At 42.7% G+C, this 10,588-nt stretch overlaps 1 long non-coding RNA gene across 1 annotated transcript; it reads left to right on the forward strand.

Moving 5' to 3' along the window:
• Positions 1–3,153: 3,153 nt before the first annotated feature.
• Positions 3,154–8,281, forward strand: LOC132022231 (uncharacterized). The gene is made up of 3 exons (XR_009405552.1): positions 3,154–3,203; positions 7,592–7,760; positions 8,074–8,281. It is a non-coding gene; the product is annotated as an uncharacterized LOC132022231 (long non-coding RNA).
• The last annotated feature ends 2,307 nt before the right edge of the window (positions 8,282–10,588 follow it).

Raw genomic sequence — 10,588 nt, forward strand, 5'->3', positions numbered from 1 at the left:
CTGGGATCTAGCCCCGCAACTGGCTCTCTGCTCAGCGGGGAGCCTTCTTCCGTTCCTCTCTCTCTGCCTGCCTCTCTGCCTACTTGTATCTCTGTCAAATAAATAAAATCTTTAAAAAAAATAAAAATGGGCAAACAACTTGAATATATATTTTTTCAAGAAGACATGCAAATGGCCAATAGGTGTATGCAAAGGTGCCCAGCATCACTAATCATCGGGGAAATGCAAACCAAAACTGCCAGGAGATCTCATTTCACACCTATTAGGATGGCTATTGTTTTAAAAAAAAAATGAATGTTCCTAAAGATATGGGGAAAAGGAACCCTGGGAATGCAAATTGGTATAGCTATTACGGAAAACAGTACAGAAGTTCCTCAAAAAATTAAAAATAGAATGACCATATGATCCAGCAATTCCACTTCTGGTCTATACCCAAAGGAAATGAAATCAGCGTCTCAGAGAGAGATCTGTACCCCCAGCATTATACATGCAATCAACAAATGTACTTTTATTTTTATTATATGTATAATGGAATATTATTCAGCTCCTAAAAAGAAGAGCTGTTCACGGAAGCAATGTTCAGAAGAATGAAGCTACGGAAACAACCCTGGTGTCTGTTGACCGAGGAGTAAGTAAAGAAAATGTGATGGAATAGCATGATGTATCATGCAACCGTTAAAAATTAGAAACCTGTCATTTGCAACAACAGGGATAAACCCAGAATACATTTTGCTAAGTCAAATAAGTCAGACACAGAAAGACAAATACTGTCTACTTTATATGTGGAATCTAAAGAAAAAGCCAAAAACAAAAAAAACAAAAAAACAAAAAAAACAGAACTCACCAACCCAGAGAATAGAGTAGTGGTAGTCAGGGCTGGGGATGTCAGGGGAAGTTCTGGGGACCTAGTGTACAGCTTGGGGAATATAGTTAATGATACTGTGGTATATACTTAAAACTTGTTAAGAATAGATCTTAACACACACACACACACACACACAAAAGTAACCATGAGATGATGAATGTGTTCATTAACTTGATTGTGGGAATCATTTCATAATGTATATTTATATCAAATCATCGTGTTGGACACTTTAAATATATACAATTTCATGTGTTAATTATACCTCAATAAAGCTGAAAAAGTAAATGACCAATTATTTTTCTCCAGAAGAGCATATTCCTGATTTCAGAATGAGAATCAGTGGGAAAATGAGGTTCACTTAAAAGCCCATCGTCTTGTGGCTACTTTGACAGAATCCGCGTGCTCCATGAAGCAAGGGACCTTCCCGGGATTAATCTGATTTATTGCTCCTGCGTTTCCTGAAGCACATGGTGGCGGGCAGAAGCTGTGGGCTGTGGGAGTCTGGAAGGATGTATAAAATCTGAGGAGCCAAAGGCCATTTCGTTTGCCTGGTTTCGTTTGCAGGCTCCACTTGGCAGATTCTGATGCAAACCTCAGCTGCACGGAGCAGGCTCAAAACCTGGACATGTGGAGGCCAGAGACTGAGCTGGAACAAGCCATCAATTTATGAACAAGCTCCCCTCAGACCCTCCTATTTTTTTAATTATTTGCCACTTCCCATTTGCTGAAAAAAGTTTGGTCAGTGGTGCCCACCCAGGGACTGTCTTGGTTGGCGGGTTGCAGACGGGCACAGACCCGGGTCCTCCGTGACTCCCAAAACTTGCAGAGCTCCGGGGAATGGGCAGGACTCGTTAGAGCAGCGAGCAGCCGTACCCCGGGAGCAGGGGCTAGTGGCTGGTGCTGCCAGGACCCGGACGTCAACCATCCAACCCAGATGCCTTCTTTTTTACCTCCGTGTTGGTGCCCACGGGAGCTGGGAATAGCTTTGAAAACAAGCTAGATTTTTTTTTTAACCTTCTCTACTAGTCTGTAGTCTGGTGGGTCTGGCTGCCAGGAAGAAAAATGAATAATAAATCCCCTTCCCTCTCTTTGCAGGTCTGAGGGGATAAAATATATACAAAATGTAGCATTTACCGTTTTAACCTTTTCTAGTTTCCAGTTCCGTGGGATCACACGCATGCATAGTGTTGGATGCCCTTTACCACCATCCATTTCCAGAACTTTTGAATCGTTCCAAACAGAACCTCTATCCCCATTAAACGAGAACTTCCCATTCTTCCCTCTCCTCAGTCCCCAGTAAGCTCTATTCTACTCTCTACGATAAGTACCTCGGGTACGTGAGATCACACACGATCGGCCCTTTTGCGTCTGGCTTATTTCACCTGGCAGCACGCTTTCAAAGTTCCTTCAGCCACATTGGAGCATGGGTCATAAGTTCCTTCCTTTTTAAGGCTGAATAGTATGTCATGATATGTATATGCCACTTTTTTCTTACACATTCATCTGCTGGTGGACAGTTAGGCTGTTCCCACCTTTGGGCTGCTGTCAATCATGCTGCTCTGGGGGCGCCTGGGTGGCTCAGTGGGTTAAAGCCTCTGCCTTTGGCTCAGGTCATGATCTCAGGGTCCTGGAATCAAGCCCCGCATCGGGCTCTCTGCTCCGCAGGGAGCCTGCTTCCCCCTCTCTCTCTCTGCCTGCCTCTCTGCCTACTTGTGTTCTCTGTCAAATAAATAAATAAAATCTTTAAAAATAATAATAATAATGCCACTATGAACATGGACATGCTAATAACCTTTGAAGATCCTACTGTCTGTTCTTTTGGACATCTACCCAGAAGTGGGGTTTCTGAATCATATGGTAATTCTATTTTTAATTTTTTTTTCAGTTGAAGTGTTAACCAAGGTCACCAGCTGGATATAAAGTGGGTAGGGGTTGTGGGAGAGGTGAGAAGGGAGAAGATACAAAATAATGATTTTAGAAAGAAAAAATAAACTTAGGAGGGAAACATTTTAGGATTACCAGGCTGTGTGGCATGATCATTTGAGGTTTGTGGTCATGAACTTAAAATGAAAATTACGTCCAGGAACCGTGTGTGTGTTTACGTGAATCGTTATCTCTCATTCTCTGTGATTCGGCAGCTTTGCTTTTACTACTTCTGATGGGCTATGTGTACAGTATTTCATATAACTGAGGCGCCAGACCTTGTGTAACCATTCCCCCAGGGATGGACCCTGAGGTCATTTCCAGTTTCCACAGGAAAGCCCTTTACCTGCTGCCTTGGGTACACAGGACTGTTGCCCTAAGAATGTACCAGGAAGCAGATTTACTGGATTACAAGGTAAGTGCCTCTCAAAGTTTAACAGATTCTTTCGATTGCCCTCCAAAGTAATTCTCCTAATTTATATTCCCACCAACAGAATATGAGAACAGCCCACATCTTCGTCAGCCCTACACCAATCACACTTTGTTTTGCTTATCTGTTAAATAAAAAGTGGTCTCTCGCTCTTTTTCTTTCCGTTTCCTTCATTTCTGAGCTATTACCCCCTTCCCTATGTTTCTTCACCATTTGGATTTCTCCTTCTGTGACTTTGTCTTTTCGTATCCCTTGCACTGTTTCCTTGTGCACTTTGCTTTTTCATACTGATTTATGATATACGTATATTTTTGAATATTAATTGTGTACACATTGTAACCGTTGCAAGTATTGCTCCCCATCCCCCACCCCCCTTGGTTGCTGGTTTTCAGTCTCGGTGATGGTGTTTTCCGATGTGGTTGAGTTTACGGATATCCCTTCCTCAATGGCTTCTGTGTGGAGTATCTTGTCTCACAAGCTTTCCCTGTCACAAATCCATAAAAACAATATCTTGTGTTTTTCTCTTATTCTTTTGTAACCATTGTTGTTTTTATTTTTATTTTTTTTAAAATATTTTATTTATTTATTTGACAGACAGAGATCACAAGTAGGCAGAGAGGCAGGCAGAGAGAGAGAGGAGGAAGCAGGCTCCCTGCTGAGCAGAGAGCCCGATGCGGGACTCGATCCCAGGACCCTGAGATCATGACCTGAGCCAAAGGCAGTGGCTTAACCCACTGAGCCACCCAGGCGCCCCCCATTGTTGTTTTTAAATATTTTATTTTTTTCTTAAGTAGTCTCTCCACCCAGCACCGGGCTTGAACTCACAGCCCCGACATCAAGAGTTGTACCCTCCGCTGACTGAGCCAGCCGAGCCTTCCTCTTTTGTAGTTGTTTTAATTCAACTTATGATCTTGAGGTAATTGTAGATTCACATGTGGTTGAAAGAAATAATACGGGAGGATCTTGTACCTCTCTTACCCACTCTCCCGCAGTGGTAGCCGCTTGCGAAACTGTAGTGTAGTACCACAGCCTAGACATTGACACTGGGGCAGTCAAGATCCAGACAAGTCCCTCCATGCAAGGAGCCCCCTTATTCTCCCTTTAGAGCCACATGGAATTCTCGATCTCCTACCCCCACCCCTTACCCCCCCCGCTGCCCTATTTTGAACTCTGGAGGCCACTAATCTGTTCTCCATTTCTCCAATTTTGTCATTTCAAGAATGTTCTATAAAAGGAATCACCCAATATTCCAATTCCCCTCTGGGAATTGGCTTTCTTCACTCAGCATAATTCCCCGGAGAATCATTCCAGTTGTCTTGGGTAGCAATAGTCTGCTCCTTGTTATTGCTGAGACGCGGTCATTCCAGGGTGGAAGGCATCTGCTTTGCTTACCCTTCATCTGTGGAAGAACATCTGGGTCATCTCCAGTTTGGGGCTATTCCACATAAAATTATTAGGGACGTTTGTGTACAGATCATTCAGAAATACAAAATTGTTAGGTTGAATGACAGTTCCAGGTTTAGTTTTTTTTTGTAAAGATTTTATTTATTTATTTGACAGAGAGAAATCACAAGTAGAGAGGCAGGCAGAGAGAGAGAGAAGCAGACTCCCCGCCGAGCAGAGAGCCCGATGCGGGACTCGATCCCAGGACCCTGAGATCATGACCCGCGCCGAAGGCAGCAGCTTAATCCACTGAGCCACCCAGGCGCCCCCAGGTTTAGTTTTTGAAGAAACCACCAAACTGTCTCCCAGTGGCTAGACCATGTTACATCCCCACTGCAAAGTAGAGGCGATCCAAGTTCTTCTCATCCCTGTCGGAAGTTGAGGTCGTCACTGTGTTTCCTTAAAGCTATTTTGATAGGTGTGTGACTGGCATTTCTGTATGGCTCAGAATGTTGAAGATTTTCTTCATATGTTCATTTGCCACAAGAATATTCTCTTCAGTAAAATATCAGTTCATGTCTTATGCCCACGTACTAATTTAATGGGTTGGGTTTTTTTAGTGCTCAGTTTTGAAAGGGCTTTATGTATTCTAGGTGATAGTCCTTTTTTTTTTTTTTAATATTTTGTTTATTTATTGGACAGAGATCAGAAGCAGGCAGAGAGACAGGCAGGGGGGTGGGGGGAAGCAGGCTCCCTGCTGAGCAGAGAGCCCGATATGGGTCTCAATCCCAGGACCCTGAGATCATGACCTGAACCGAAGGCAGAGCTTTTAATCCACTGAGCCACCCCTAGGTGATAGTCCTTTATGAGATAAGTGTTGTGCAAATATCCTCCCCACCACCACAACCAATCTGCAAGATTGGTCTTTTTTTTTTCAAGATTTTATTTATTTATGGAGAGAGCATGAGCGACGGGGGAGGGGAAGAGGGAGAAGGAGATGCAGACTCCCTGCTGAGCAGGGGGCTCAAATCCAGGACCCCGAGATCATGACCTGAGATGAAGGCAGCTGCTTAACCTACTGAGCCACCCGAGCACCCCTACAGTTTATTTTTCTATCCTCTTTCTTAGGCCTTTCACAAAGCAAAAGTTTTAGATTTTGATGAAGTCCAATTTAATCAATGTTTCCTCTTACGGAGAGTGCTTTTGGTGTCAAGGCCAAGAACTCTGCTGAGCCCCAAATTCCAAAGATTCTTCTCCCATGTTCGTTTGTTTTTCTAAAAAGTTTTATAGTTTTATGTCTCACATTTAAGTTTATGATCCATTTTGAGTTAATTTTTATACAGGCTATGGGGTCTAGATCGAGGGTCACGTTTTTGTGTGTTTGGATTGTCTGAATTTCCACACCTTTTGTTTCAAGGGTTGTCCTTCCTCTGGTGGGTTACTTTTGCTTCTTTATCGAAACGGAGTTGGGCATAGGTGTGGGTCTTCTTCCGGGTTCTCTGCTCTGTCCCACCAATCTGTGTCCTTCACACCAACAACCCACAGGGTTCATTACTGTGGCTGTATAACACCTGCAAAGTTGGGTAGACTAATGCTTACTTCATCTTTTCTTTTGCAAAACTCTTTTAGCGACTCCAGTTCCTTTGCATTTCTGTATAAATTTTAGAATAATTCGTCTCCATCTACAAAAAAATCATAGTTGTTTCACAAGCTTTCCTGACCACAGAACCATAAAAATAATCTCCTATATTTTTTTCTGTTCTTTTGTAGTTTGCAAAAAATGTTTCATTCCTTAAGTACTCTAGAGTTCTTTTTTTTTAATGTTGAATGGTGTGGAGTAGGATGCAAACCTGATTTCCATTTTTTTTTTTTTTACTCATTTCTCTCAACGTTTTTAATTGAGTATTTTTTCACTCATTTAAAATACCAACTTTATCATATACTAAGTTCCTATGTTTATGGGTCTGTTTCTGCACTCACTGTTCTATTCCACTGGTCTATTTGTCTATTTATTGTTATGCTGTTTTTAATTCCATAACTACAGGATGTTTTGATACCTGGCAGGATACTTTTCCCTTCCCTATTCTTCCTTTTCTTCTGCATCTTTTCTTCCATGTGAATAATAATAAAACTGTCCATTTTAACTAGAAATCCCAGTGAGATGGCTATTGGAATTGTACTGAATTTATAGATAATTTCTACAGTGGATATTTTCATAATATAGAGATTTCCATTTATAGTATACATCTCCCTTTATTTGAATCTTCTTTTTGTCTGTTATTAAGTTTTATGGATTTCTCCACATAAGTCTCTCATTGTTTTTCTTTTCCTTTTTTTTTTTTTTTTTTAAGATTTTATTTATTTATTTAACAGACAGAAATCACAAGTAGGCAGAGAGGCAGGCAGAGAGAGAGGGGGAAGCAGGCTCCCTGCGGAGCAGAGAGACAGATGCAGGGCTCCATCCCAGGACCCTAAGATCATGACCTGAGCTGAAGGCAGAGGCTTAATCCCCTGAGCCACCCGAGCACCTATCTCGGTTTTTTCTTAGGACTAGTCCTAAATATGTCGTGAGTTTTCATTGTGCTGTGAAGAGGATCTTTTCTCGCGTAATATTTTCAAATTGGTCATAATCATGTAGGAACAAAATCTTTCCATGTGTATGTTCCCATAGGATACATGTAGGAACATTTTTGGGAAGGACTAGAGTTCAGAGAGTGAAGCCCAGGGCCACATGCAGGTCCTCTGTCCCCTCAAGTGCCTGGAACAGCCTGGAAGGCTCTGGAATGGAGGGTGGGAAGGGCAGCAAAGCTGAGGGGGTCTCTCTTCCACTTGATGAGTGGAGCCCCAGCTGACGGCTTTATTTAACTTGGCCTCCCTCAGAGAGGCTCTAAGAAGACTCAACTACAGCACCCCTCACCCTCCTCCCCTCCCTTCCTCTCCCCTGCCCCGCTGGGTTCCATTTGCTTTACAGCTTGTCTCTCCCAAGCCAGGCCTGCGCATCTACCCATCTCTGTGACCAAGACCTACTATAGGTAGGCCCTGGGGTCCAACCTGCTAAGTGGATGCCATGATCACTAAAAGGTTAAAGGATGATTACACCATGGCATTGATGGTGGGGACCAGACCCCTGACTGACCACTCTGGAAGACGAGGTGAGAGGTGAGTGTGGGAAAGCCTGATTTGAATCAAATCCCTAGGTTAGGCAGCAAAAGGGTCCAGGGATGAAAGAGACCAGCCCTCAAGCCCTAGAGTGCGGGGTGACACCCTCTCTGGGAAGGCAGGCCTACAGCAGGAATTGAGGGACCTGGCCAATGACTCCTAAAGCAGCCGCCATTTAAGGCAGCATGCGGGAAGGGATGGCCCGGGAAGCAAGAATGCTGTGAGTCTACTTCTCTGAATCAGAAGTGTGCTGGAGGGGCTTGATGGTGTGTGCCACACTCACCTGCATTGTTCCTGTGTTTGTCTCATTCAGGATTCATCATGCTGTTGGGAAGAGCCCCAGCCCATGTTGGCTGAGTCAGGAGCCTGAGGGAAAGAGCATCTAAGAGAGTAGAGAATGACTATCCCGGAGGCCAGTGTGGAGGTGTCAGAGGGAAGTAGGCAGAGAGCCTCTAGAGGGAACAAAGCCTTGGGCTAGAAACTGCCCGGCTCTTCCTCACCTGAAATACTAGCTTCAACTGTACCATATAAATTCAGGTTTCTTTAGTAAATAAAGGTTATTCAGCAATTTAACTTTGTGACCATTGTTATTTTTCTCATCCAAAAAATAGAGATAATAATTCTACAGAGTGCCCCAAGTTGTAGAATGCCTATTTTATGGGAGATATTGGGTGGTATAATAGGTTATTTTACATAGTGTGTGGATATGCCCTTAAATAATGATGAATTACCTGCTGATAAATGTATTCCTTTTTCATTTTTTTCTCCTTCAGTTCTGATTACGTAAAAAGAAAGTCTCTAGTACTTGTTTAAGTTGGGATGCTTTTGTTGCAATAATCAAACACTCAGATTAAAAGTAAATAAAACAATGAGGAAAATGCATTACCTCATGTAACCTTACAGGGAAACACAATTCCAGAGAAGTTCAACAGCGCAGTGAAGTCATCGAAGGCCCATGTTCTTCTCATCTTTCTTCATCTTCTCATTGGCTTGGTTCTTTGGCATGTCCCTTTGCAGCTACAAAATGGCTGCCCCTGCGCCAGGATTAGTATGTATCTATAAAGACGTGTACGTTAGGTCTTTATACTTTAAGACATATAATTCAATGTTATTTAAAGACATTAAGAGTAGCTTAAGTTGCAATTTATTTGTTTTTGTTTTTTTAATTCAATTTCTTTTCAGTGTTTCAAAATTCATTGTTTATGCACCACACCCAGTGCTCCATGCCCTCCTTAATACCCACCACCAGGCTCACCCAACCCCCCACCCCCCTCCCCTGCAAAACCCTCAGTTTGTGTGACATATTTATTTTTAAAGATTTACTTATTTATTTGAGAGAGAGAAAGAGCAGGAGCAAGTGGAGGGCAGAGGGAGAGGAAGAGAGAGACTCTCAAGCAGACTCGGGCTGAGCATGGAGCCTGATGCAGGGCTTGATCCCACAATCCTGGGAACATAACCTGAGCCAAAACCAAGAGTCAGATACTTAAACAACGGCACCACCCAGGCGCCCTTTGTTTGTTTATTTTGAGGCATATACACGTACACATACACAATGTTTTATTGAAGTGACATTCCCATAAAATAACCATTTCAAGACAAACTATTCAGTGGGTCACAAGGTCATACAACCGTCACCACCATCTAATTCGAATTTTTTTTTATTATGGTAATAAATATCTATAACAAAATTTATCATCTTAACCCTTCTTAGGTGTATAGTACACTAGTGAATGCATTGTTGTTCAACAACTCTCAGAGCTTTATCATCTTGCAGAACTGAAACACTATACTGAATTAACGACTCCCAGCCACTGTTCTATTTTCTGTTTCTAAGGATTTGACTACTTTAGATATTTCATAAAAATATAACTGGAATCTCTCAGTATTTGTCTTTTGGTGCCTGGCTTATCTCACTTATCCTAATGCCCTTAACATTCACCCACATTATAGCCAATGACAGGATTCCCTTCCTTTTTTAAGGCTGCATAATATTCCATTGAATGTTGTATGTATAGACTGCATTTCTTTATCCATTCATTCTTTCATGGGCATTAAGGCTATTTCCGGGGTTTGTTTATTTTTTAAACAGAGAAATAAATCTCTCCAAGAAGCTCCCGGGAGATTTCACTCAGATTTCAGGGACCATAGCTGGGCCATAATGCCACACTGGCTGAAGGGAGGCTGGGAAAAGTATAGCATGTTTATCCCCCTCGGAGGAGGAGGGTTCTTCCAGCAAGAAAGAAGGGGTGAGAAGGCTGTAGATCACCAGGGTCAGTCACAGTGAGCCTGGAACCTCTCAGACAGTGGTTAAAATACATTGGAATACCCCTGCCTCCAGTCTCCCCTTACACGATGGTATCCAGCAGACAACATAACAATAACATTGCACTTAATTGTGCAGCTATTTATAACAAGTGCTACTGGATATAATTTGTTTTAAAAGTAAGTGGATTTAAATAAAAGTTTAAAAATTTGGGACGCCTGGGTGGCTCGGTTGGTTTAGCAGCTGCCTTCAGCTCAGGTCATGATCCCAGTGTCCTGGAATCGAGTCCCACATCAGGCTCCTTGCTCAGCGGGGAGCCTGCTTCTCCCTCTGCCTCTGCCTGCCATTCTGCCTGCCTGTACTTGCCCTCTGATAAATAAATAAAATCTTTAAAAAAAAAAATTTAAAAGTAAGTGACTTTTTTTTTTTTTTTTTAAGGAAATTGGAGATGCCCGGGTGTGTCAGTCAGGTAAGTATCTGCCTTCAGCTCAGGTCATGATCCCAGGGTCCTGGGATCGAGCCCCACATCAGGCTCCCTGCTCAGTAGGGACCCTTCCTCTCTCTC

This window comes from Mustela nigripes, chromosome 7, assembly GCF_022355385.1.
Source record: "Mustela nigripes isolate SB6536 chromosome 7, MUSNIG.SB6536, whole genome shotgun sequence".
Classification (NCBI taxonomy): Eukaryota; Metazoa; Chordata; class Mammalia; order Carnivora; family Mustelidae; genus Mustela; species Mustela nigripes.